The sequence below is a fragment of the Panthera onca genome, chromosome C1 (genome assembly GCF_046562875.1).
Source record: "Panthera onca isolate mPanOnc1 chromosome C1, mPanOnc1 haplotype 2, whole genome shotgun sequence".
Classification (NCBI taxonomy): Eukaryota; Metazoa; Chordata; class Mammalia; order Carnivora; family Felidae; genus Panthera; species Panthera onca.
The window spans coordinates 93910565-93937895 of record NC_138346.1 but is presented as its reverse complement, the minus strand read 5'-3'; the positions used below and the strand labels follow the sequence as shown (position 1 = coordinate 93937895).

Below are 27331 nucleotides of genomic sequence, written 5' to 3'. Positions count from 1 at the left end.
GCTGAAACCAAGAGTTGAACACGTAACCAACTGAGCGCCCAGGCACCCCCTGAATCTTTTATAGTGGGAAACAAGCCTGCTTGCCCTCAGCTCTGGAGGGAGATGTTATCTTCATCTATGGGCAAGCAAATTTATTCTTTGCTCTGGAGAGAGATACTGTCTCTGTCTTCTAAGGCTGTTCTCTATATAGATACCCAGGAAAAGATAGTTTGGGGGAAAAAAAAAGCAATCAGTGCCACCCCTTGCAACATGTGCAGAAACCCAAGGGTTGCATGGACAGTTGTCTTCCAGCAGGAACAAACACACATGTTTTTGCCCTAAAGTTGCAACTTTTCCCTTCCTCCCTAGCTACCTCAGGTGAGTTCACCTCTAGCTTTGTAACCTAGCAGTTTTTCCTCTCTAGTTCCTAAGGAAATCCAGGCAGACAGATTCCTGCCTAAGCTTGAGGCACAATTCAAACTCTTCTTGGGGGCAAAGGCTGAGAACTATAAAAGTCCTATTCACTTTAGGACCACTGTATCTTTTAAAAAATATTTTTGTGCTCTTTTCAGCACAACTGGACACTTGATCTATTGGAGACATTGATTCCATATCATCTTTGAAGTAGATGGGATCGTGGGTTGTTATCTCAGCCGGTCCTCGTTGATTAAGGCAGATTTTACGTTTTAGGCAACTAAGTTTCTGAAGAATCAAGGGTCTGGTTCAAAGTCATTCAGTAAAGATGTGCTGTTACCATGATTCTGAGTCAGCTCTATGGAAATGGATAGTTTCCTGTTGTTTCCCTCATAATCAGAATTTAGACTGGGGTATATTTTCAGAATGGCTTGGCCAAGAAAGGTTGAGAAAAGAAGCGTGAGAATCCTTAGAATATCCTTCTGAAGCTTCGGCAATTTTCAGGAAAGCAGTCTGGGGGGGCACCTGGGTGGCTCAGTTGGTTAAGTGTCTGACTTTGGCTCAAGTCATGATCTCATGGCTCATGAGTTCGAGCCCTGTGTTGGGCTCTGTGCTGACAGCTAAGAGCCTGGGGCCTGCTTCAGATTCTGTGTCTCCCTGGATCTCTTCCCCTCCCCACTTGTGCTCTGCCTCTGTCTCAAAAAATAAATAAACATTAAAAAAAAAAAAGAAAACATGTAAAAGAGATTGCTAGTTGCCTACTCAGTATCCATTTTCTCCTTTTGTAGGAGAGGGCTCCTGTATATTTGAATAGGCCATTTGCCCATTAGAAAAACTTTCATTTGTTAGCTTTCCTTAAAGTTGGGGCAATCAATGACTTGTGGGTAGAAGTAAGTTCCAGCACACTTAGCTTGCTGTCAGGAGACTACCTTTTTCCTGTCCCTCTGTCCTGCTAGGAAAGTGGCTGGGATGACTCAAGTCACAGTGCCAATCAGGATCAGAAGGGCACCCCATAAATGGAAACATGAGTTAAAGGTAGTAGAGCAGAAAGCTAGGTGGAGCCTACATCACTGTGAACATCTTGGAGCCACCATACCAGCCCTGGAGTCCCTACCCGGGGACCTCTTCATTGTGAGAGAGAGAGAAGTCCCTGCCCCCTCCCTTTTTTTGCCATTGTGTTTTTGGAGAGCAGATGCATGTACCTCCTTGGAGATACTAGGTGCTTGTTGATACCTACCTAATTGTAGTCTCTGAATGTTCACTGTATCTACTTGGGTTTTTTAGTTGCAAGTAACAGAAACATTGGCTAATTTTAGCATAAAAGGGCTCCAAAGAGTGAAGTGAGGGCTGAAGAACTAGGCTGGAGCATATGGGCACCAGATTGCTCTGGAAGACACTGGTAGCAGGCTCAGCTCATTGATCTCATCGGTGAACCCAATTTCTTGCCAGACCTTGTGTCAACCAGCCAAGATTCAACATCTCAGGGAGGCAAGTATTTGATTGGCTGAGCCAAGGTGTCGTGACTGTCCCGGGCTAAGGTCACATAACCACCCTGCACCAAGTTGGTGAGAGGAAGAACAGAGTGGAAGGAACTTTCAGGGACCCCCTCCAGCTCCCACTATGGAGGGTAGACACCTGGATTTCTTTCTTTCTTTCTTTCTTTCTTTCTTTCTTTCTTTCTTTCTTTCTTTCTTTCTTTCTTTCTTTCTTTCGTTATTTATTTTGAGAGAAAGAAAGAGAGAGAGCAAGCAAGCAAGCGTGCATGAGCAAGGGAGGGGCAGAGAAAGGGAGAGAGAGACCCCTAGTCAGGCTCCACACCGGGAGTGCAGAGCCCAATGCAGGGCTTGAAGCCACGCACCGAACCATGAGATCATGACCTGAGCTGAAACCAAGAGTCTGACACTTAACCTGCTGAGCCACCCAGATGCTCCCTCCTGGATTTCTTGTCCCACAATGATTACATCCAGTAGGGGGCAGAGGGAAGTCCCTACAGGGCAATCAGAGCGCTGTTGGGAGGTGCACAGGATTAAACTTTTCCGTGATGAGGTGAATTGGTTGAGATAAAAGGCAAAGATTGTTATGCCATGAAAACTTCAGGGATGAGCAGTTCCTGACGGGTCTGCCCTCTTTGGGGACACAGGCTTAGAATAATGGCACAGCCTCTGAGGAGGGCAAAAGTTTCACGTAAAAGAGCAAAAGAGCTCTTTTGATCTTCTCCAGTTTATGTAGCCGTAAATGCTATTCCATGGTAAAAGTACTGACACATCTCTTTCCTCGGCTGTCTGTTCTTCCCTTAATCGGGCTGCAGTTCTAATTCACACTCATTAACCCACCCACAGCAATTACTGGTCTCTGCAGATCTCCCTAAGTGGGGGTAAGTAATCTTGTCCCCCTGTGGTGGGAAGTCAGAATTCTAAAAATGATCAAGTGCTGTTCCCAGGGCTGTGAGGTGTAATGATACTGCAGTGAGGTAAAAGCAAATTATAGTCTGCAGTTAAGGTGGACATAGGTCATCAGTTAAGTAATGGTTGCCTCGGAAAGCTGGCCTCAGTGTGAAGATGTTCATGGATGTGATGCTGTAGCCTTGGAGATTCCAACCATGCATAGAGTATTAGTGAAATATGTCCAAGAACGAAGAAACTCAGAAACTTGGACCTTTAAGGTCCCCACCAGACGTGCTTTCTTGTTGCAATCATATTTAATATATATCGATGAGGAAAGCTATCAGGAGGAAAGCAAAAGCTGGAGTCTTTGCCATGGTTAAAACTCCAGTGATTTCCCAGAGTCAGTAATATAAAATCCAACCTCCTCATTCTGGCTAATGAGATCTTTTATAATCTGACCCTGCCTTCCCATGTGCTCTCCCTTTTCCCTCTGATTCTACCTGTTACTTCGGTCATTTTGGTTTTCTTTCAGTACTGGAAGCTGGTTCTTGCCCCTTTGCAATTGCTGCCTGGGAATGCTCTATCCCACAACTGTTCTTGGCTGACTCCTCTTTGCCATTCATGTCTCAGCTCAGATGTTGCCTGACTTCTGGGACTCCGGAGCCCTCCTGCCTGGCTTCCTTCTTGGCTCTATCATGTCCTGGTTGTGTAATATTCAGCAAGCACTGAACTGCTCCACGTTTCCTCTCTTGCTCAGCTGTAAATCAGGATTGTGATATCCTTATATCCTGCAGTTTATAGAAGTTGATATAAATGGAGCCCTTAGGACATTGCCTGGGGCACAATGTTACATTTAAGTATGACTGTTATTGTTGGGGCACCTGGGTGGCTAAATTGGTTGAGTGTCCCACTTCGGCTCAGGTCATGATCTCACGGTTCGTGAGTTCGAGCCTCTCGTTGGGCTCTGTGCTGACAGCTCAGAGCCTGGAGGCTGCTTCGGATTCTGTGTCTCCCTCACTCCCTGCCCCTCCCCTGCTCACAATCTTTCGGTCTCTCTCTCTCAAAAAAAAAAAAAAAATTTAAAAAATTTAAAAAAGTATTGTCATTGTTATAGGAGCTGCCACTCTGAGTCACTCTGTCACTGAATCTGGTTGGTTTTCTTTGTAGCACTAGTCAGTGTTTGAAATTAGCAAGGTCTCAAGGCAATAGTTGCACACCCATATTCACAGCAGCGTTATTCACAATAGGCAAAAGCTGGAAGCATCCCAAATGTCCACTGACGGATGAGTGGACAAACGAACTGAGGTATGTCAGTCAGTCAGTGGAATGTCAGTCTCAACAAGGAAAAAATCCTGTCACAGGCTACAACATAGATGGAACTTGAGGACATTATGCTAGGTGAAATAAGCCAGACACAAAAAGACAAATACCACATGACTGTGCCTATAGGAGGCATCTAATGTAGTGAATATACTGAACACTGAACTATACACTTAAAAAGAGTTAAGGTGGTTCCTGCCTCGTCCCACGACCTGAGTCTTGAGCACGCACTGTAAAAAAGCTAAGAGAGAAATCCTCACCCAGCTCAGTCTTTGGAATGATTCTGTATATGGGAGATAAACTTTCTAAGACATGATTATCTGGAAGGAATGCTGTCAACCTCTCTCCCTCCAGGACCGTAACTGTCATATCACCTGGAGAAGTACAACCAAATCAGGCTTTGGGGTTGCCAGAGGGGCCGCTGCGCTTGCCTAACTCCTGGAAAACAGCAGAGTAGGAAGAGCTGTGTTCCAAACTTCCCGCGTGAACATATTTTCCTAGCTCACCTTGGCCTGTGGGGTTTGTATGGTCTCAGTCCTTGTCAACAAAACAGAAGGCTCTCAATAATCCTAACTTCAAAATGACTAGAATGCCATGCCAGATTCCCCAGTGCCTTCCATTTGGTACAAGTGATTCCTGGTGGCCTTCACACACGTTCCCCATGGGTCTCTGGTTTTGCAGGTTACAAGGATATACAGGATCTTTGTGAGAATTAGGAAATATCACCACTTTCAGATTTACTTAGGCTAAGTGAGTTTTCCTGCGGGGGATAGAGTCCTGAGTCAGGAGACCTGGGAAGGGAAGCAGAATGCAGGCTGCATTTCCCCTCTTCCACTTATTTGGCTGGTGCATTTTGGGGGGACAGAAAAGGTGCCTTCATTCCAGGCAGCCCAGAGGGGTCTAGTATGCACCTTACTGGATGTTAAAAAAAAAATAGTTAAGGTGGTAAATTTTATGTTATATGATTTTTGTCACAATAAAAATATATAAATGCTAGACCTGGATTCTGAATAAATAGATTGCAGTGGGTGGGGTATTTGCATTTAAAAACATCTCCCTGGAAGATAGTGACACCCACCAAATTTTAGTAACCACTGGGCCACACAGTCTTTAAAGAGGTCTCTGTGGTGTGGATTTAGAGCATTTAAAACTTGCACCCTCCCTGATGTAAAGCTCTAATTATGTGGAAGAAAAATGATCCGCAAATCCTCCTCATGGGTTCTCTTTAATTTTGTCGAATTAATCTGCTCTTCATCTGTATTCCCATCCCTTGCTGCCCTCTCAAAGTGGAGGGTGATAATCCGCAGACAGAGGGCATTTGGAGCCGGCCCACCGGCGTGTTTTCCCCGTAGTGTCCACAAGGTGGCAGGCCAGGCACTTGGATTTGGGCAGCCAGGAGTGCGAACAGCAGGCAGCCCGCGGCACCCGGGGAGTTCGATCAAGGGGTGTGGGGACCCCATGCCTTTGCAGGGTTTGGGGGTGCCCGGAGGAGGTGGGGGGGTGGTTCCCGATGATGCCCAGGCTAGAACTCAACCCGGCGGGTCAGTTTCCCAGAGCCTGCGTGCAGGGGAAGGTGAGCAAGCCCCCTCCCCACCTCGCCCTTCCCCCGCCCCTCCATGACTGAAGTGGCCACAGCCACTTTCCCCTGGGGCTCTAGTGCATCTCTCCCAGGAAGGCGGGCGTTTGAGTGTGTGCACGTGTCTTCAGGAGTAATTTTCGTGAGCTCTTCTATTTTTTTTTCTTTTTTGGAGGGAGAGCAATGTTTTGGTGATACTTTCGAATAATTGAGGCCTGAGGCATAACAGGAGATGTTCTGTGTTGTTTGAAAACTCCTAAGTGATGGGGGGAGGGTGACTCCAGTTAACAGGCACCAGCTGTTGGATATTTAACAGGCATCTTAAAATTACTGATTTGCTGAGCCTTGACCCAGCAAGGGGTCATAGTCCCCAACAGTAAATAACTCAGTAAGTGGCTTGGTGACACGCTGGGAAGGAAAGTGGAGGACTTTTGACATGATTTTAACATGCTGTTTGTATCTCAAGCCAGGACTGTGGCTTTCAGCAGGTACAAAATGCTTGCAAGTGCAAAGAAAAATGACAGGAGAGGAAGCAGTGCCCGTGGGGCATGGAGAGCACAGGCTTGGGGTTAGATTGGCATGAGTGGGGACTGGGGGTTTAGGACAAGTCCCTTGCCCTGTCTGAGGCTTATTTCCTTGTCTGTGTGATGGGGGATGAGAACACCAGCATCAGGAGCTGAAGAGTAAATGAAATGCAGATTCATTCATTCACTCAAGACCAATATGCTGGGCACAAGCTGGGTTCTGAGGGTGCCAAGACCATAAGTCCCTTACCATCCAGTGTGGGGACTGATATGTGTAGCAACCTCTTCCGTGCAGCAGGAGAAACACACTAACAAGTTTGCATGGGTACCCTGGGGCCAGGGGACTGGCTAAGGGGTGTTCAGGGAAGGAGCTTAGAGACACAATGTATCAAGCAGAAGTAGCAGATTTCAACCCAGGGGTCGGGGTAGGGGTGGTCCAGCCCAACCATGCTTGTAGTTTGGAATGTTTAGTGTTTGCCACCATGGTTTTTCTAAAAATGGAATTCTTTGCCTTCATTTAAAAATGGAATGATTTCACTTGGAATTCCATGTTTCCAGCTTCTCTGAAAAAATATATATCGATCTGGCTACACTGAACCAATTTTACTGCTCAAAACACTGGTTTAAAACAAAGTGGTGTCTCCCTTCTTTAGACTGTACACCCCATTCAATTTGCTTTCTTGTTCGCTTTCCATCCCTAACCCTATGGACATTGGAATGGGGTGTGCAATCTCTAATACAAAGTGTCTACAGCAGTGGCACCTGATGGGCACTTAATACCTATTTCCTTTTCTTCCTCAGGGCTGAGATGGCCTCCCAGGTTGTTCCCCCAACAGTGACAGATATCTCTGAAGGGCTCAATAAAGAAGAATGAAGGAAAGAGAACACTTGTTGGAGCCACAGATGTAAGGTCAGGATTTAGTTCACTGGGTTTTCTGTCAGGTCTTGGGGGTCCTCTCACCTTCAGAGAGAGGTTCTGGCCATGACCACGGGCCCCTGGAACGTCTGGGAGTGTGGCTGAAGTTACAGGTTGTATGCAAGCCTTTGATTGTCAGCCACGCTTGGCTCATTTTAGAGAACCACGTGCAAATCCTTCTCCAAAGTACCATTTCCCCACAAATAATAGAGGCCTATTGTTGGTAGGACTCAGCCTGCAGCTCTGTAATAATGGCATTTTCATGAAGGAAAATCGCATCCCCACTGTGAGCACAGCTGAGAACATGAAACCTACTATTGAGACATTCTGGTTAAAATGAAGCACTCTCCAGCAAGATGTGCCTGTCCATGGGGATGTGTGGGAAGCCAGGTGAGAGGGCTTTGAAGGTCCTGCTGGAAATGAGTAGGTAAAAAACATCCGTCCATCTGAGGATGATTAATGTCAATCATGGGGCTGTTAGGAAGTCCTGGCCTCCCCTTCCTGGCAGGAGGTGAAAGTGGATAATTCACGTCACAAAAGAAGGAGCCAAGGGAGACGAGTGTTCCAGTGTTCGGGTGGCAAAGTAAAAGAAGGGTGGGGGGAGGGAGGGGCAGGGAGGCTGCATTGTCAGGTCCAGACTTGAAAATTCAGGGGAATGGCCACACTCAAGGGCTCCTGCCTTTTAGGGGCTTGAGAATGGGGCCATTTGTAGGTGACGGTGGGTTGATGTGGTTGTGCCCTTCTGCGCAGGTTCCCGCCCAGCTTTAGGAACCAAGAGGTTTGGAGACAGCTGGGGTGCGGGGCCTGGGCCTAATGCACGGAGAGGGGGGACCAGTGAGCCCTCCATCCCCAGATGCTCAACTACCTTTTGTTCTCATTAGGTTAAAAAAAAAGTTTTATTTTGCAAATTGTCTGATATACTCAAGAGTATAGAGACTGGTATAGACCACTGGTTCCTGCATATTAGAATCACTTAGGGATCTTTCAGAAATCCTAATGCTGAGGCACCCTCCCAGACCATTTAACTCTCAGTCTCTGGGGTTGGAACACAGGCATCAGTATTTTTGAAGCTTCCTGGCTAGGTCACATGTACTGACAAGTCTGGGAACCTCTGGTATCCGTGTTACCTGGCTTCCACATTTACCAACCGGTGGCCAGTCTAGCTGATCTTGTAGTTCTTGTGTCCTAGATCCCCATTTGTCCATTGTCTCCAGATTATTTTATTTTATTATTATTTTTTAATGTTTTTCTTTTGAGAAAGAGAGAGAGCTTGAGTGTGGGAGGTGCAGAGAGAGGGAGCCGGAATCTGAAGCAGGCTCCAGGCTCTGAGCTGTCAGCATAGATCCCGATGCAGGGCTTGAACCTGCGAACCGTGAGATCGTGACCTGAGCCACAGTTGGGACATTTAACCGACTGAGCCACCTAAGCGCCCCTTCAGATTATTTTAAAGCAAATACTAGATTTACATGATTTCATCCTTAACTGCTTCAGCGGGCATTAAGAACTTAAAAAAAAAACAAAAACATAAGCACAATAACCTTATCCCTTCAAAAAACTTATTTAAACAGTGATTCCTTAGTATCATCTAATGTTCTATCTTGTGCTCAGTTAAACTTTTGAGACACTGATTTCTCTCCTTTATTTTTTATTTTAATTTGATTCCAAAGGGATAAAGAATGTTTGTCCCTGCGCCCCCTCCCCCCACCCAGTTTTGAGGGGTGGAGTTGGTGAATGGGGCACACAGTTGGCTCATCCCAGATTACCTGCCTCTTTTCCTTCGCCCCGCCCACATTTGTGGGTGAGAGGACGCCCACAGAGGCAGAAATGCTCATATATTCATTCTTTTGGTGACTGTCCATTGGGAGCTTCCTATGTATGCAGCCATTGTGTTAGGTGCTGGGGGACTGGGTCTGTCTTTGTCACTATTGTATTCTGTTTAGCACAGAGTGTGGCACAAAGTTAGGGACTGAAGGTATATTTAGTTCAGCTACAAAAGTGAGTATTTTTATTACCATTGCTGACATATTGGCTCCAGGTATGCAATACCCCTTTATGAATGCATAAAACTTTCACATTGTACCTTTTTACTTGAGGATCTGAGAACATTTTTCTTGAAATAATTTTCACCACAGCGTCATGTGGGCTCCCTAAATGAGATGAAACAGCATAGCAGAATTAAATTCTTCGCAGCGGAGTTAAAGTGAGAGCAAGGGCAGCCCCAATAGTTGAAATGCAAACACACCGTGTAAGCCTCATTTCAGCTGGGACCTTTCAGCATCTTTTTGCCTTTGAATCCTTTCAAAGGAGTGCTAACATGCAGCAGAAATTGGTTTGAAGCTGACCTTCTTTTATTTCCTTTGCTCAGCCTCTAAGTGAAACACTTAGAAACAAAACAATAAAATGTCCAGAACGCAACTAACATAGCCAGGGAAGAAAGTGAGATCTCCTTGACGCATACATTTTTTAATGGAATATTTTTATAGTTATCACGCTAGTACATTTGATACAGAAAATTTGAAGAATATAGGTTAAAGTATGAAAAGTGAAAATCACCCATATCATACCGTCCAGAAATAACTACCATTATCTACCGCAGATAATTGACCATTTTGGTGTATTTCCTTCTAGTCTTGAGTTTTTTTTTTTTTTTTTTCTATGCCTATATTTTCTATAGACTCTATTTTCTGATTTCACTGAAGTTATTGTTAGCTTATTTAGATGCATTTAGGACTTTATGCCTTTAAAAGCAATTTTTAATTTGTTTTCTCCTTTGTTCCTCATTATAATTCTATAGAGGATATAGGGAAGATGTTATTTTCTTTACAAGTGAGAAATCAAGGTCCAGAAGGTTAAGTGATTTTTCTCAAGGTCATACAAATTGCCAAGGACTCTTATTTGTAATTCAGGGGTCTTTGTGTCTGATGCCAGTCCTCACTGTACATAGAGGCATGACCCATCAGTGGGATAGCCCTAGGATTACTCATGGCCATGGGACTGACTGCTGCTTCTTTCCCCATCTCTGGAAGACTTAAGTCAGAGGGTTAAGACCCACACACCTGATACAAGTCTAATTGTTGGTGCAGGAGGGAGGTTATAGGAGATTAAGTGCTATCACTTAGGGGACAATCCAATCTGCATTCTGGATAATGTACGTTGTTAGGCACTTGTTGACTCTACCATATATCATGGCCTTTGACTTCCAAATCCTTACCCCCTGCCCACTGTGTCCCCTTCTAAGGGATGCTGCTTGGCCACCACTTCTGCCTCAACTGCCAGGCTTAATGCCAGGCATGGCCTGTGCCCCAGCCCCATCATATCAGTAGCTTGGGGGGGGGTGTGGGGCCTGACACTGGCATGGCCAGCCCACCGTAGATTATGATTATGATGTGGTGTCAACAGATGAGTGAGAGCAATCAGTTGTTCTTTCTCAGGAATCTGAGCTAGTAAACATGAGGAAGATTGACCAGGGATGTACTGAGGCAGAGTCAGGACAGGGTCATGGCCAAAGCCGTGTGTAAAATAAGATTATGAGGGAGCAGAAGATAGGAATATGTTGGCAGAGAGAACTGTGTGGTTCACAGAGTGAATCACAAATGCCAGAGGGGAGGAGAGAGGGAGATCAAGAGCCGGCCCCCAAGCCTCTTGTTCTTGGGGTTTCTGGGTTCATATCAGCCTTGCTGTGTCTGACAATAACTTTCCTCCCCCACCCCTTCCTGGAGGTAACTGGCTTGGGTCTCTTTGTCTCTTCAACCAAACAAGGGCAGCCTGTCCTAATAGTCACAGATCCATAGCCTGATAGACTGGAAGAGACCTGCTGGGAAACCTCACTTACCCTCCCAGTTTTGCAGAGGAAAAGGACTTCCCCTGGCTGGTCCATCTCCTGACTCCAGTCCTGGTTTCTTTCTGACTCCAGGCCACATGCTTTCTTGGTTTCTTCTTCTTCTTTTTTTTTTTATTTTTTATTTATTTTTGGGACAGAGAGAGAGACAGAGCATGAACGGGGGAGGGGCAGAGAGAGAGGGAGACACAGAATCGGAAACAGGCTCCAGACTCCGAGCCATCAGCCCAGAGCCTGATGCGGGGCTTGAACTCACGGACCGCGAGATTGTGACCTGGCTGAAGTCGGATGCCTAACCGACTGCGCCACCCAGGCGCCCCCTTGGTTTCTTCTTGCAGCTCAGCCATGTTATTATGCTTGAGGGCTGGGATCATGCTTTCTATATCTATTTCTTCCACTTTGTTTTTCTTTGTGTATTCCCAAACAGAAAAGATGCTCAATAAAAACTTGTTAAATTGAATTGGAGGATACTTAAGGTTTGAGTCAGTGATGGAGGTGGCCATTGGTGAAAGCTCCCTTGACTGATGGATAGGTGGGCATTTTGGATAAGTTTGAGACAGGACCCTTTGGCTCCTGTGTGGTCACCAGTATTTCAGGTTGGAGGTGACTCTTCATACTGTGGATTTGCCACAGCAAACCTGAACAAAGAGGAAGGTTTCTTCTGAGTTTGATGGGTCAGAATCTGTTGCCAGTGGTTGTGTATCCAAGAGAAAGCAGGTTCAGAGAATGGTGCCCATCCGATCGGATTAGATATCTGCTGGGCAAAAATGGATGTGGTGTATTGCCTTTGACAGTCTGGATTTTCTGAATCTTTTTTCCAACAATATAACCAGGATTTGACTTGAGTGGAGTAGGAGGGGAGGGAAGAGTAGCTCAACATATTTTTTTAAAATATAGTTTATTGTCAAATTGGCTAACATATAGTGTGTAAAGTGTGCTCTTGGTTTTTGGGGTAGATTCCCGTGGTTCATTGCTTACGTACAACACCCAGTGTTCATCCCAACAAGTGCCCTCCTCAGTGCCCATCACCCATTTCCCCCACTCCCCATCCACCGTCAGTTTGCTCTCTGTATTTAAGAGTCTTTTATGGTTTGCCCGCCTCCCTCTCTGTTTGTAACTATTTTTTTTTACTTCCCTCTCATCATGGTCTTCTGTTAAGTTTCTCAAGATCCACATAGGAGTGAAAACATATGATATGTCTTTCTCTGACTGACTTATTTGACTCAGCATAGTTCCTTCCAGTTCCATCCATGTTGCTGCAAAAGGCAGAATTTCATTCTTTCTCATTGGCAAGTAGTATTCCATTGTATATATAAACCACATCTTCTTTATCCATTCGTCTGTTGATGGACATTTAGGCTCTTTCCATAATTTGGCTATTTCAACACAGTTTTGAACTGAAGTCATGTAAGTCTTCATTTTTCAGCAAATATTTATTGAATGCCAGTTCTGTACTCGGCATTATTCTAGATGCTGAGACTAGGGCAGGGGTCCAGACCTACAAAAACCCCTGCTTTTCTGGAGTTTACATTCTGTTGGAGATGCAAAGTTGGATAAAGGAAACGTGGCATGTATTAGCTTGTCAGGGCTGCAAAAACACAACACCCTTTGTTGGGTGGTTTACATGATGGAAATTTATTGTCTCACAGTTCTGGAGGTTGGAAATCTGAGAGCAGGGTGTCAGCAGGATTGGTTCCTTCTGAGTGCTCTCTCCTTGGCTTATAGATGGCCATGGTCTCACCTGTGTTTTCATATTGTCTTTTCTCTGTGTCTGTGTTCAAATTTCCTCTTCTTAAAGAGACACCAGTCATACTGGATTAAGGCCCACCCTGCTGACTCCACTTTAACTTAATTAGCATCTTCAAAGATGCTGTGTGCAAAGGAAGTCACATTCTGAGGTACTGGGGGTTAAACCTTCATCATATGAATTGTAGGAGGGACACAATTCAGCCCATAACATGGCATAAATAAAAAAGGTCATGACAACTCATTGCGTTTAAAGCACAAAGATTTGGTGTTGCTTTTCCAGACCGGGGAAGGGTTGCTTGTCCACCTATGAGTCCGGTAGCCAGTGATGGCTTGCAGGGAAGACTGACTTCAGGCAGCATGGTGATCTGGCTTGTGCACTGAGTTTTCCTTGGTGAAACTACCCAGGCTACACGAGAGCTGAACCACTGACCTGGACTGAATTAATATGAGAATCCAAACAACTGGGAAAGAAGCCCAGGCCTTTTGTTATTTATTTATTTTTTTAATTTTTTTTAATGTTTTTTTATTTATTTTTGAGACAGAGAGAGACAGAGCATGAACAGGGGAGGGTCAGAGAGAGGGAGACAGAATCTGAAGCAGGCTCCAGGCTCTGAGCTGTCAGCACAGAGCCCGACGCGGGGCTCGAACTCATGGACCATGAGATCATGACCTGAGCCGAAGTCGGACGCTTAACCGACTGAGCCCCCTAGGCACCCCCCAGGCCTTTTGTATATGTGTATTTTTAGTGTAGCTTGCTGGAAATAAGTGAATTTATTTTCATAAACAATGACTCAGGGAAAGACTGCAGTCATTCCACGGGAAAGCTTTAAAGCTGTTTGTTTTTCCCCCTTAATCACCTCCTATTTTCCTAATGGGATTGCAGTGTGTGTGGTTCCTGCTGTTTTATATACTTTGTTACCATGTGGCCATTGGTTTCTCTTTTCATTTATGCTTTTGTGGTTTTACTGAATAAACGACCTTCTGTGTCATAATGAGTTCCTGGATCTTGACATGCTGAGCGTAAATCTGCCAAATCTGGAACTGCTATGGAAGATTCAAAAGATGGCTTTTGACATAAAAAAAAAAAAAAAAAAAGGTGCTGAAGGCACACGGGAGAAGGGCACGGTCCTCCAGGGGCTTTGATGCAACAGATGCCTAGCCCAAGCAGTGGTGTGTAGGTTTGGTCCGTCTGTCAGATCGGAGAAACCATCCATCTGCCAGCCTGACAACAAGGACTTCTCTCGTTGGCACTCAGGGACTAATTTGTTAGTAAAAAGCTTTGCAGGCCACTGCGTCCCAGGGAGAATTGGTGGAGCAATACAAAGGGTGCAAAGTCAGCTTTTTTGCCAAAGCAGCCTGTTGAAAAAATGAAGGATTCAGATAAACAGAAGAAGCAGGTGGACTGATTAGAGGCAAGAGTAGGAAGAGAAGTTACTTGTTTTTTTGTTGTTTTTTTTTTTTAAACTAGGCTCCATGCCAAACCTGGGGCTTGAACTCATGACCCCGAGATTAAGAGTTGCATGGTCTACTGACTGAGCCAGCCAGGAGCCCTGGAGGAGAAGTTGTTCTTTGTGATTCCTTTGTTCGTTTATTGCCTTAAAAAAAAACTTTGTCGGAATGTCTATGTTTATTGACTGATTCCCTTGTTCTTTATTTATTAATTTACTGAACATTTGTCATAACAGGGGCTGGGGTAATATATGATCCTGTGTTAGGGAGGTGATGTCACCAAGATGCTGGAGTAGGAGACCCCATCCTCCACCCTTCCACAAAGATCAACTGTTAGGTGGCTATCCATGAACAAAAATAGCCCTGGGAGAGTTCTGGAGTCCACTTAGGAAACTTCAGCTATGCAACACCTGAGAACAAAACACCCGGCAATAAGCACACAAAAAAGGGAAGGAAGAACAGCTTCATTTTGTCTGCGTCATCTCATCTTCCAGGCTGCATCTGTTCAGTGCCAAGAGAGAATCCCCACCTAGGAAGAATTCCCCTGACTGGAAAAGGGCATGTGTGACCAGCTTCCCCAGGTTTCTGGGGCACTGCACCCAGGATACACTTTGGTTTCACTCCACCTAGAAACTAGCAAAGCTGAGCTGTATAGAGACAAGGAACAGCAGAGGCTGCCAATACCAGCCACACAGCAGGAGAGACCACAGTTCCCAGTGACCTGCTCTGTAGAGGATGCCAGCCACTGAAGAAACTAACAAACCCTCTGCAGATGTACTGGTCTTCGCCCCTCAGATATTTGTGTTTGTGCTTGAGTCCCTCCCTGCTCTCTACCGCTCCCCCTACCACCACCCTCTGGAGCCTGGCCTCTGCACCTGCGGCCAGCCCCGCTGCCTGTGTTGTACAAGTGCAAGGTGACAGCCTAGACCCCCACGGCTGACCTCACTGCTATGTATGCACTTGCTGGGCACCTGCACATCACAGGCTGGACTCCTATCACCTGCCTTTATTGTTGTGTGTGAACGTATGATGAGGCCATGCAGCTGTGGAAGTGCATGCTGTAGCCAAGGCCCCTCCGGCTTGCTGAGGGCCCAGCCCCAGCCCCGTCTGCTGTCCCTTGCCTGTGTTATGCAGCTCACCTGTAGCTAGCCCCTTCAGCTGTGCACCTGCATGCCTCCTGTCCAATTCCTGTTACTGTTACTGTTACTGGTCTGGTCTCCACTGCCGTGTGCCTGTGGTGGGACCTGACAGCCACAGGAGTGCATGCCAACCTCGGGGGTCCCCACAGCTGCTTGTCAGCCTGAAACTGGCCCTGACTCCTGTCACTGGCCTGCACTACTGGTGGGTTCACCTGCAACTAAGCCCCTTCAGCTGTGCACCTTTACTCTGTTGGCCTGACTCTTGTCACCAGCCTTGATTGCTGTGTGCATGCTCATGGTGAGACCCTATGGCCACAGGAGTACATGCCAACAGTCGGGGCCCTTGCAGCTGCTGGTGCACCCACAGTTGACCCCAGTCCTTGTGGCCAGCCATGGCCCTTACCATTATGTGTGTCTCTGACCCCTGCCATTATGCAGGCACCTGCAGCTGGCTCCTGTATCTGGGTGTGTATACACCACCACATACTCATAGCCACTACCATGCCAGCCCTGGTCCCTGGACCTAGAGGCATTGATGAGGACCCCAATAGCCTTTGTAGCCACTGTGGACCCCCACAGCATGCGCCAGATACCACACGGTTGCCAATGTTGTGGACCCCAGTGGCCCGAACTGACAAAACATCACGCCCCTCTAGACCCAGAGATGCCACGTGACCCCTCCCATCAGTAAAGTTTTAGGATGTAAAATCAACATGCGATAAATATAGGATTTTAGGATATAAAATCAGTAGGATATAAATCAGTAGGATATAAAATCAACATACAAAACTCAGTAGTGTTTCTACACACTAACAACTATCTGTAAAAGGAAAAAAAGATCCAGTTATAATAGATCAAAAGCAATACAATACTTAGGAATAAATGGACCAAAGACTTGAAAGATCTCTACCCTGAAAACTATAAAACACTGATGGAAGAAATTGAAGAAAAAGAAAACAAAGGGAAAATTATTCCATGTTTATCGTTTGAAACAGTTCATGTTAAAATGTCCATACTAGCCGACACCATCTATAGATTCAATGAAATCTGTGTGAAATTTCCAGTGGCATTTTTCCAATATAGAAAAACAATCCTAAAATTGTATGGAACCACAGAAGACTCCAAACAGCCAAAGCAATCTTGAGAAAGAACAAAGGGGGAGGTATCACACTTCATGATTTCAATTTATATATTACAAAGCTATAGGAATCAAAACAGTAATATACTGACATAAAAAGGCACGAAGACTGAAGAAAAGAATCCAGAATCTAGAAATAAGCTCATACATATATGGTTGTCTAATCTATGATAAGGAGCCAAGAATACGCAATAGAGAAATAGTAATCTTTTCAATGAATGATGTTGGTAAAACTGAATATTTATAGACAAAATAATGAAATTGGGCCCCTATCTCATGTCACTCATAAAAATTAACTCAAAATGGATTAAGACTTAAGTGTAAGACTTGAAACTGTGTAATTCCTAGGAGAAAACATAGGGAAAAATCTCCTTAACATTGATTGTGGCAATGATTGTGTGTGTGTGTGTGTGTGTGTGTGTGTAGGACACCAAAAGCACAAACAACCAAAGCAAAAATCAGTGAAGAGACTACATCAAACTGAAAAGCTTCTGCAGAGCCCAAGAAACAATCAGCAAAATTAAAGAGGCAACCAATAGTTGGGAGAAAATATTTTCAAACCATGTATCTGATAAGGGGTTAAGTTAATATTGTAAACATATAAAGGACTCATACAGCTCAAGGGCAAACAAACAAAAGATGCTCAATATCGCTAATCATCAGGGAAATAGAAATCACAACCACAATGAGATACTGCATCATACCTGTCAGAATGGCAATTCTAACAAGATAAATTCTGTTGAGGATGTTGACAAAAGGGAACCCTTGCACACTATTGGTGGAAATGCAAAGTGGTGCAGCCACTACAGAAAATAGTATAGAGGTTCCTTAAAACGTTAAAAATAGAATTACCATCTGATTTGGTAATCTCAATTCTGGGTATATATTCAAAGGAAATGAAACCACCCTCTCGAAGAGATAATGTGCTTTCCCACGTTCATGTTCATTGCATCTGTATTCACAATAGCCAAATGTGGGAGCAACTTCATTGTCCATTGACGGGTGAATGGGTAAAGAAAACATCTAACTACATATATATCTCAAATGTGATACACATTGGAGATACACACACAATGGAATATTATTCAGCCATAAAAAGAAGGAAATCCTTATCATTTGTGATACCATGAATGGAACTTACGGATATTATGCAAAATAAAATAAGTCAGAGAAAAACAAATACTTGACGATTCTACGTAGATGTGAAATATGAAAATGTTGAACTCATAGAAACAGAGGTGATTGATGATTACCCGGGACTGGAGGGTGGAGGTAACTGAGAGATGTTGGTCAAAAGGTACAAACTAAGATGAATGCATTTTGGGGATCTAATGGACAGTAGGTGACTATAGTTAACACATACTGTATTGTGAACTTGAAAGTTGCTATGAGAGTTAAACTTAGATTTTGTCAAACTACCACCACCACCACCACAATAAAATAGTAATTATGTGAGGTGAAGGATGTATTGACTCAACTTATTGTGGTTAACATTCTGCAGTATAGAAGGATATTGTCACCGTACATCTTAAACAGCACAATGTTACACATCAGTTACATCTCAATACAGCTAGAAAAAATTTTTTTAAATTATACAGCAGCAACAAAAGCCTTTATTAGTCTATGATAAAGAAATAGACTCCAAAGCAGGATTTGGTTTGCAAGGATTTTATTAGGGAAAATACCTCACCTTCTCAGGTACCACGCTGAGCATTTTTTTTTTTTTTTTTTTTTTTTTTTTTTTTTTTTTTTTTTACTTCTCTCTGTTTTTCACTCAAAAATCCCCCCAGTTAGTCAGGAAGTCCTATCATTCTGTGTCTGCCCAATCTCTCATAACCATTCCCTTGAATTCCCCAAGTTCAAGTCTCTCCTTTCTTGCCTGGGTAGTTACTGTAGGTTCATCACTGGTTTCCCCACCTCTGATAATCCTGCCTCTGCAGCTTGGCCTTCACAGCCAAGCTTATCGTCCTCTAATACAGGTAGGATCATGCATCTACCCTCTTAGAACCTTCCTAGGGGCATTGCCTGTAGTTTGGATTCCTCTGCTTGTGAATTCTATCACTCCCCCAGCTGGCCTTGCCCCTTCTTCCATCACATCTGCCCAGGATCTGCTCTTGTGGGCTGGAGCCTGTGTCATGTCCTGATCATGACCTGAGCCAAAGTTGGAGGCTTAACCGACTGAGCCACCCAGGCGCCCCATAGATATTTATTCTTTAAGCCTCAGTTCAAGGCCCACCATCTTTGTGAAATGTTTGCTAACCAATGAGAGTTAACTGTTCTTTACTATAACATATAGCTCTTTAAGTTCCTGTGCCATTGGTGCTGACATTTTTCCTCTTTCTCTAGACTGCAAGCTGCCGAGTCCAACAGACACCATATCTTATTTGTCTCTCTGTGTATTAGCATGTGATTCTGCTCAGGTGTTTTAGGTGTTCAATAAGGGTTTACTGGGTGAACAACTATCATCAGCCTATTGGATTTCTGCCCCAGAAATCGGCCCCACCATCAACTTTAAGCTCAACTTGTCCAGAAATGGAGATCATGATTCTGCCCATGCCAAAGCTTGTTCTGCTTCCCAACTTCCCTAGTCCTATCACTTTCCATGGAATATCTGGGGCCCAAAGACTTAGCCATCCTTGATTTTTTTTCTCTTTCCTCCTATTATACCTGTTGGTCTCTAGGCCTTGCAGATTTTAGCCCAAATATGATAAACATCTGCCCTTTCATGTCTGAAAAATCGGCTCCTTATCAGTTCCTGCTCGGTTTATCTTGATAGAGTTTTATCTGGTCTCTTTGGGGTTCCATCTTCCTAGAAGTGGTTTAGACTGGTTGTGTGCTAAGCCAGCCGTAGAACAAAGAGCATAGACAAAGCCATTGAAGGCTGTGAAACATGTCTACATCTCAGGAGCATAGTTAGGGCTTCACTATCAAAAAGTAATTTTCATACATTTTTTTTTTCTTATCCCAAAGTAACACATTTGGTGCAGAAAAAGATTTTATTTTTTATTTATTTATTTTTTAATGTTTTATTTTTATTACTTTTGAGACAGAGAAAGAGCATGAATGGGGGAGGGTCAGAGAGAGGGAGACACAAAATCTGAAGCAGGCTCCAGGCTCTGAGCTGTCAGCACAGAGTCCGATGCGGGGCTTGAACTCACGGACTGTGAGATCATGACCTGAGCCGAAGTCGGATGCTTAACTGACTGAGCCACCCAGGCGCCCCCAGAAAAAGGTTTTAAAACATCAACGGGAGAGAGGGAAGAAAATAAAAATGATATACAATCCCACCACCCATGCATTTTGATGTATCTCTCATGTGTATATATGTATGTATTTATTTTTTTAGTTTGCATGTATGTGTTGTATGTGGGTGCCTGTGTGTGCCCAGGTTCTCCTGTTTAGGGTTAAATTTAGCTTTAAGTGACAGAAAACCCAACCACAGTGTCTTAAACTGATGGATGCTTATTTGTCTCACCTAGCGTGAGAGCTGCAGAGAGGGGATAATTGGCAGATTTGGTGGCTCATGATGTCGGTGCTGGATTCTCTACAGCTCCCTTGGCTGCTAAGACCTAATGGTGCTTAAATGGCTGTGGTTTTAGTCGCTTACTGTGGGGAGAGGGTAGAAGGGGAAAGGCAACACCTGTGGATGTTTGGCTGGGTTTCACTGGCCCGAGCTGTGTCACAAGACCACCCCTGGCTGCAGGAGAGACTGTGAAGATGAACATTTAGTTTTTATGCCTTTATTGAATGGCAGGCAAATGCAAGAGTCCTGAAACTGGTGTTGGGTGGATTGAACTTCAGTATCTACCCTAGAGATGATGATGCATTTGGTATAGTTGTCTGCAGTGAGGATGGCTTTCTTAGGATAATTTCTATAAAATTTATGGCTCAAAAGCTATACAATCTAAAAAAAGAAAAGCTTCAAAGAATTACTTCTCAACTATGTTGACAGCAACAGTGATACCTGGCTTTTATTATGTATCACACATAATAAAATGACTTTGGGATGTAATCAAATGTAGTTTCATTTTGTCTCACATTGCCCCTTTAAATTTTATTGGGTAGGGGTAAGTAGGGGTATGAATTTCCCTAGCATATGATGAAAATTTGGGCAGGTCCATGGCTTTTCTGCTCTCTTAGGCAGCAGACAATCCAGTGGTTATGTTAGTTGCAGACACATTTCAGTTAGGATATCTAGACCCTCAAATTAATCAAATCTCTGAACTTAATTATTGTGAGATTGTGTGCTTCCCACAGCTGGACCCTCACTGCGGCTGACCCCTTGCCAGAGCAGAGGCATGGATTTCTTCTTCTGTCTGCTCTTCTGTCTGTATCCTGTAACTGCTGTTACCGACCTCAGGAGCTCTCAGAAGGTTGAGGGGCGGGGAAGGAGGGACAGGAGAGCTGTTCCTTGAACTGCCATGTGCTTCACACTCCCAGGCCTGGCAGATAGTCTTAGCTGACTCCTTCTAATCACTGCTTGGTGAGCTGTTTGGGAATGCCTCTGCCTGGGAGCCCCTGCAGCTCCTTGATGCAGACTATGTACTTCCTCCCTTCCTGTGCTGCTCCCATTCTGGTTCTCTGATGTTTCTCCACAGAATCTTGCCCTAGGGAGCCTCACACCCTCTCTTCCCTAGGCATCCTTTGGGGCAGGCTTTAAGATGGACCCAGGCTGGCTTTCCCTTGTGATCCACATCCCCTTCCTATAAATCCTGGGGTGCAGGCAAGTGCCAACTCTATGCCCTCTCCTGCTTCCACGTGCTGCCGGGTGTTGTCTACAGTGCACAGTGTCCCCTCAGTGCTGGGATAGACTTCATAGTCCTTGAAGGGCCCAGTGAAGGCCCCCTTCCCAGGCTTGAGTTGACAGACAGCACATTCTGCCCCCTTCACATGGCAGTGTAGGGTGGGACTCCCAGTATCTTCACAGTTCTGTTCAAAATAGTTGCTTCGCAAATTCCCCCTTCCTCTCCTCTCTCAACATTTTATATTCCCAAAGCAAATAAAAGTTTCTGGGTGGGGAGCTCAAGAGTCATGAAACTGTTTCCTAGCCATTTCCTATAAATTCTGCATTGGAGCCTTGTCTTTTTCTGTTCAGGCTTTTCTCCCAGAATACCATAGATTGGATGGTGTGCGAACAACACAGATTTATATCTCACAGTTATGAAGGTTGGGAAGTCCCACTATCGAGAAGCTGGCAGATTTAGTATCTGGTGAGGGCCTGCTCTCTGGTTTATATGTGGTTGTCTTCTTTCTGTGTCCTCAGTGGTGGAAGGGACACGAGAGCTTTTTGGAGTCTCTCTTTAAAAAAAAAATTTTTTTAATGTTTATTTGAGAGAGAGAGAGAGAGAGAGAGAGAGAGAGAGAAGGAGAAGGAGATACAATCTGAAGCAGGCTCCAGGCTCTGAGCTGTCAGCACAGAGCCGAGCCTGATGCGGGGCTCAGACTCACAGACTGTGAGATCATGACCTGAGCCGAAGTCAGATGCTTAACCAACTGAGCCACCCAGGTGCCCCTTCAGGGTCTCTTTTATAAGGGAAATAATCTCTTATGTTGGGGCTCTGCTTTCATGACCTAATCATCATCCCCCTGCCTCCAAACACCATAGCATTGTAGAGTGTATGCATTATATTACAGAAACATTCAATCTATAGCAAGGCCCTTCTACACTCCCTTTGTTGTCTGATACCTGTGGTATCAGAGTCGCAGAATAGACAGGAAGAATTCCAGGCAAGCATCTTCTTTCAGATGAATGCAAGGCTGTGTAGGGTGAACCTCTCATCAAGGCTTCTCTAAAGGTGGGACAAAGAAGGTTCTTACTCTCTCTGGAAGTGAAAAAATAAAAGCCAGCAATTGTCCTGGCAGTAGTGAGTATGTATAATGATTTACATTATCCAAATGGCTGGGAAAGCTGAAAACTGGCTCGTACAGGAGGTTAGGCAAATCCTTGCTAAGGAGTATAATGCTGCGAACTGTCACTGTCTATTTAAACTTCACAGGGAGTGCCTTATGGAAGAGGCAGCTGGAATTATGTTCTTCCATAGAATAGAGTGTGATAGCTTCTCACACTTAAGGCTGTCCACAATGCAAGTGCAGTGGCTGCCCGTGGTGGCCAAGGGCTGAAGGGTGTGCTGAAAGTCCAGTATCAGGTCTTTGCATCAAAAAGATGCAATCTGGAGCATCTGGGTGGCTCAGTCGGTTAAGCATCCGACTTTGGCTCAGGTCATGATCTCGCGGTTCATGAGTTTGAGCCCAGAGTCAGGCTCAGGCTCTGTGCTGACAGCCCAGAACCTGGAGCTTGCTTTGGATTCTGTATCTCCTTCTCTCTGCTCCTCCTCCACTTGTGCTTTTGTCTCTCTCCCTCAAGAACAAATAAACATTTAAAAAAACTTTATTAAAAAAGTAAGGATGCAATCTGGCTATGAGATCAGTGGCCACTGGTGAATTTGGGGAACTTGCTTCACACTGGACAGAAATGCTGGCTGCAGGACTCTGTGGCTGACTTTGACTGGAGGCCTGGTGGAAGGGCTGGATGTTAGCTCATATCCCATTCCCTTTCCAGAAATCTTGTCATGTTCTCCCTCCCTCCATGCACCTTAGCCATCTCCTGAGCCTTGGCTCAAACCCCCTCTTCCATTAAGCCCTCGTGACCACATGCCTGGAAGCCATCTCTCCTTGAGGTCATGCAGCAGGTGCTGCTGTGTCCTTCCTCACGTTGTTGCCTGAACCCTGTGTGAGGAGGACTTCTTTGCAGTTACCTTATATGCTTTTTGGGATTGAGAGCTAACAATGCCCGAATGAAAGATAGGAACCCAGGGTACTCTCATGAGATATGAATCCTAAGAAGCCATCATGGGGCCAGGACCCTCTGCTGTGGAATTTATCCTTACTGAATAATTGAGCACTGTCCATTTCAGCTTGAAGGCTACAGATCTTTCATTTCTTTACCTTTAGCAGATGTTAACTGAGCACTATTTATGTGCCAGGGCCATGGCTAGACTCCAGGATACTTTAGGAAGAGTCCAGTTTTGGGGGAAGCCTGGCATGTGTATATGTGTAATGAGGGGAAGAATTCCATTCACTCAGGGCTAGGGTGGGCTTTCTGGCAAGATGAGCCCTCTGAGGCTCAAGCTGGACTGCTCTTTCCCAGGAGATGGGTGTGGCAAGGAGGGTCTCTCCTGGAACAGAGAAGGCAGGCATCCCTGGGAATGGATAATATATCAGGGAGGGTGTGAGAGGAGAGATTTTTGGCACTGGGAAGCTTTGGGGAAAAGGATGGATGTCTAAAGAGGATTTCTATGAGCCTTTCCCATGGATAGTGCAGTGTAATCCTACCCTCCCCCCAGCAGTGTCCTTTAAGGAAAGCATGGCCGATTTGGAGTATGGCAAGTACTTGGTGTGGCTCAGGGTCCTTCAGGATGGCGATGGGGGTTTGAGGTTGAGCAGGCGGCCTGGGTAGCTGGAGTCCATATCACAACCTGTGTGTCTTCTGGTGCCCTTTGGTGAGAATGTCCTTTCAGCGAAATTTATGCATCCTAAGTAATTTTACTTCACTATTTAATCTCTTTAATATGTTCCATTAGCTAATATTATTTACTTTTGCCTTTTTCATCTGTAGTCTTTATTGTATTACTGTTCCTTTATGATATCATTCTTACTGTTTATCTTGGCTGTCTTTTATAGTTCTAACATCTTCAGAGTGTACTGTTAAACTCATCAAATTTATTTTCCAGCATTTTTCAATTTTGCTGGTATTCACTTCAGCACGTTTTAAGCTAATGTTTACTTACAGCTTTTACTTTTTACTTTTTCAGAACTTTTTTTGTCCTTTTAGCTCTTTTCATCTTATTTCTGTCATGGATAGCTGTGCTGATGTCTGGCCTCATGTCAGACCTGCCTTTTCATTTTCCTACAGTCCCTAGCAGTGCTGTAGGCAGAGTGGGTGGCCCTAAATCTTTACAGACAGAGTGACTGAATGCATGATTCATTCATGTCTAGTCAATCACCGGGTCCTGGCCATTTTACCTCCTGAACGTTTTCAATCCAGCCCTTCATCCTCTCTGCCGCTGTGTCAGTACTGGCCACAACCATCTTTCACCTGGGTCCCCACACAGCCTCCTAATGGCCTCCCACTCCCTCTTTCCTTTTCTCCAATCTATCCGCCACCCTCCAGCACAATGATATTTTTAAAATGTAGAAAAAAAATATTCACACTCCCGTTTATTTTTGGCTAATGAGTGGAGGATATAGAACATCTTTAAAAATCACAAGAGTGCACATGCTTCTGGTTTTTAAAAAAATCGTTAGTTTAAAAAATATTTCTACTCTAGAAAACTTCAAATCTAGATAAAATGAGAGAGAATAGTGTAGTGAACCCCCTTTCCCCATCACCTGACTTCAACCACAGTCGACGATTCACCCTTTCCCCATCACCCCTCCTTTCTGTTTTTGTTTTTATATGTTGCTTGAGTAGCAACATTCATATATATACACACACACATATATATATATATATATATATATATATATATATATATATATATATATGTATATATATAATTAAAAGTTTTTAAAAATTTTTATTTATTTTTGAGAGAGAGAGAGAGAGAGAGAGCGAGCATGAACAGGGGAGGGGCAGAGAGAGAGACACAGAATCCGAAGCAGGTTCCAGGCTCTGAGCTGTCAGTACAGATATTGGTGTGGGGCTTGAACCCCCAGACTGTGAGATCATGACCTGAGCTGAAGTCAGATGCTTAACCAACTGAGCCACCCAGGTGCCTCCTTATATTTTATATATATACGTATTTTTATTTTCAGTGCCACTTGACATTGCAGGATCGGGTGCAACCACTCCCATCTGCACCCACTAGCCTAGTCTTATCAGCAGGCTGTTTCTCTTCATCTCTTTATTGCTCCTATACCCTCCTGGGGGAAGCCCTTGCTTTCCTCAAACTAGCATCCTTTCTCTCTACTGACGGGCATGGACATCTTTGCCTGGGGTATCTAGTTTCTCCTGCCCGACCCCATACCCTGGATGTCTCTTATTTTCTTCTTGTATTTGAGATCCAGGCTTCAAGGTCCTGAGCTCAGGGAAGCCATCCTGGGTCTCCTTCTCTGACTCATATCCCCACTGCCTTTTCCACCTATAACACACTGTTCTCTCCTGCTGTAGAATTAATTACACTCTTTTATAATTGTCTGTTTACATATTTATTTCCCTCCTAGTCTCTGAGCTTCTTGAGGGTAGGATGTTTGTCCCCACCCCCTCACTTTTAATTATGGGAAATAATGAATGAAGAGGCATTTGATCTTGTCTTCGGGGATGTTCTGGCTGCCGGGGATTGGGATGCTCTTGACACCTCTTTGTTACGCATTGATTGCACATGTCACCATTTGTGGTCATGCACATGGCATTATGCATCGTGCTCAGCTCCACCTGGGACCCCTTTGGTGAATAGTGATGGCAAGCCAGAGCACCCCTGGACTCACCCTCTCTGCTTTCCTGCCAGACTGGGGACTTTCTAGGGCATGAGAGTCTGTGCAGTGGCCAAAATGTGGGACGGCTCTGTGCCAGTGCCTCATCCTTGCCCTAGGGCCTGGGGCTGGGGGCGTAGCTGGGTCCGCATCTGCTGGGGGTGGTGGGCAGAGACATAGGATGGCTCTTCATATAAATGTCTGAGGCTGCCCTCTGGAAGTCAGTCAGCAAGTCTGACAAACAGCTCACGGGTCTCCATGGGATTGCTTTTTGTTAGAGGCATAAACGTTGGACTGCTTGCCTCTTTGGCCTTTGTGTAAGAATGGAGCGTGTTTCTTCAGTAGGCTGTATCTTATCCATTCGCCTTGCACTCATTTATATCTGGATGGATTAGGTGAGCTCAGCGAATGGTCTCTCTGCTTCTCCAAGATAGGGCAGAGTTTTACACTCGCACGTAATCTCTTTCTGAGAATATTGTCCAAAAACTAGGTCATCTATTGTAAAGGAAATAAGGTAGTAATTAAATTTAACTGGAAGTTACAGTATTGGTGGTTTCATTTTAGAGGGAGTGTGCCTCCCTAATTACTTTCTTGCTGCAGTTATACTGGCTGTGGGGTTTTTTTGGGGGGGCAAGGAGTGGAGGTGAAAAAGGTTGTATTTAATAAGTTAGATGATGATTTCTGGGCTTGAATTTTTAACTGGCAGAACCTCACCTTCAAGGGTGACTTCTTTTTCCTAGGGCCCTTTTCAGGTCTGCCTGATGGAAGCCAGCTCCCCTGCACAGTTGTTTGGCTCAACCACCTAGGGGTACCTTTTGGCACAAGAGTTGCATAGACAGACAAGACCAGGCTAAGAAAAAAGCAGCAATTTGGGGTTGGTAGGTCCTTTTCATGCATGCAGTCCACTGTCACAGCTGGATGGGATGCAAGTGATCCACTGTCTCCCCCACTTTTTATTTTCCACTTGGAAAGGGCACAGAGAGGCACCTGTGGAAGGCCAGCCTGCTAATTCTGCTAGTTGAATGGCAGAGCTGATAGGAGAGCCTAGGTTTCGTGACTCATGCTATGTGACCTGCTGCTTGTCGCCTTTCCCCAGGGGAGCGGAGGTTAGGGCAATTGGGGAGCCTTGGACCCCAGCTGGGTGTGGGTGCTTAGGAAATGCTGCATGAGTGCATGCTGAGTGACAGGACCGCCTTGGAACAGTTTGGCTGCACCCACCAAATGTGGATTATTATGGCCTTCTCACATTTCTTTTAGATGTGAGATACATTTAGATCACTTGTAGTGACCAACCACGTTTAGATCACCTGGGCAGCAGTCCTGAAGTGCATTACCACTTGTTTCCACCTGCCCTTCACTCAGATATCTTTGACCAGAGCCCCCTCCCTCCCCCTTCCCCTCCTCCCTCACTTCTCCATTTCTCTCCTTTATCTG

General features: G+C 44.9%; 1 long non-coding RNA gene across 2 annotated transcripts in view; it reads left to right on the top strand.

Moving 5' to 3' along the window:
• The window catches only part of LOC144617061 (uncharacterized), a 325321-nt gene that overhangs the window by 28937 nt on the left and 269053 nt on the right, over positions 1-27331 (top strand). For both annotated transcript variants that reach the window (XR_013557078.1, XR_013557077.1), the window contains exon 2: positions 6999-7107. This is a non-coding gene — a long non-coding RNA (uncharacterized LOC144617061). The remainder of the gene's footprint in view (positions 1-6998; positions 7108-27331) is intronic.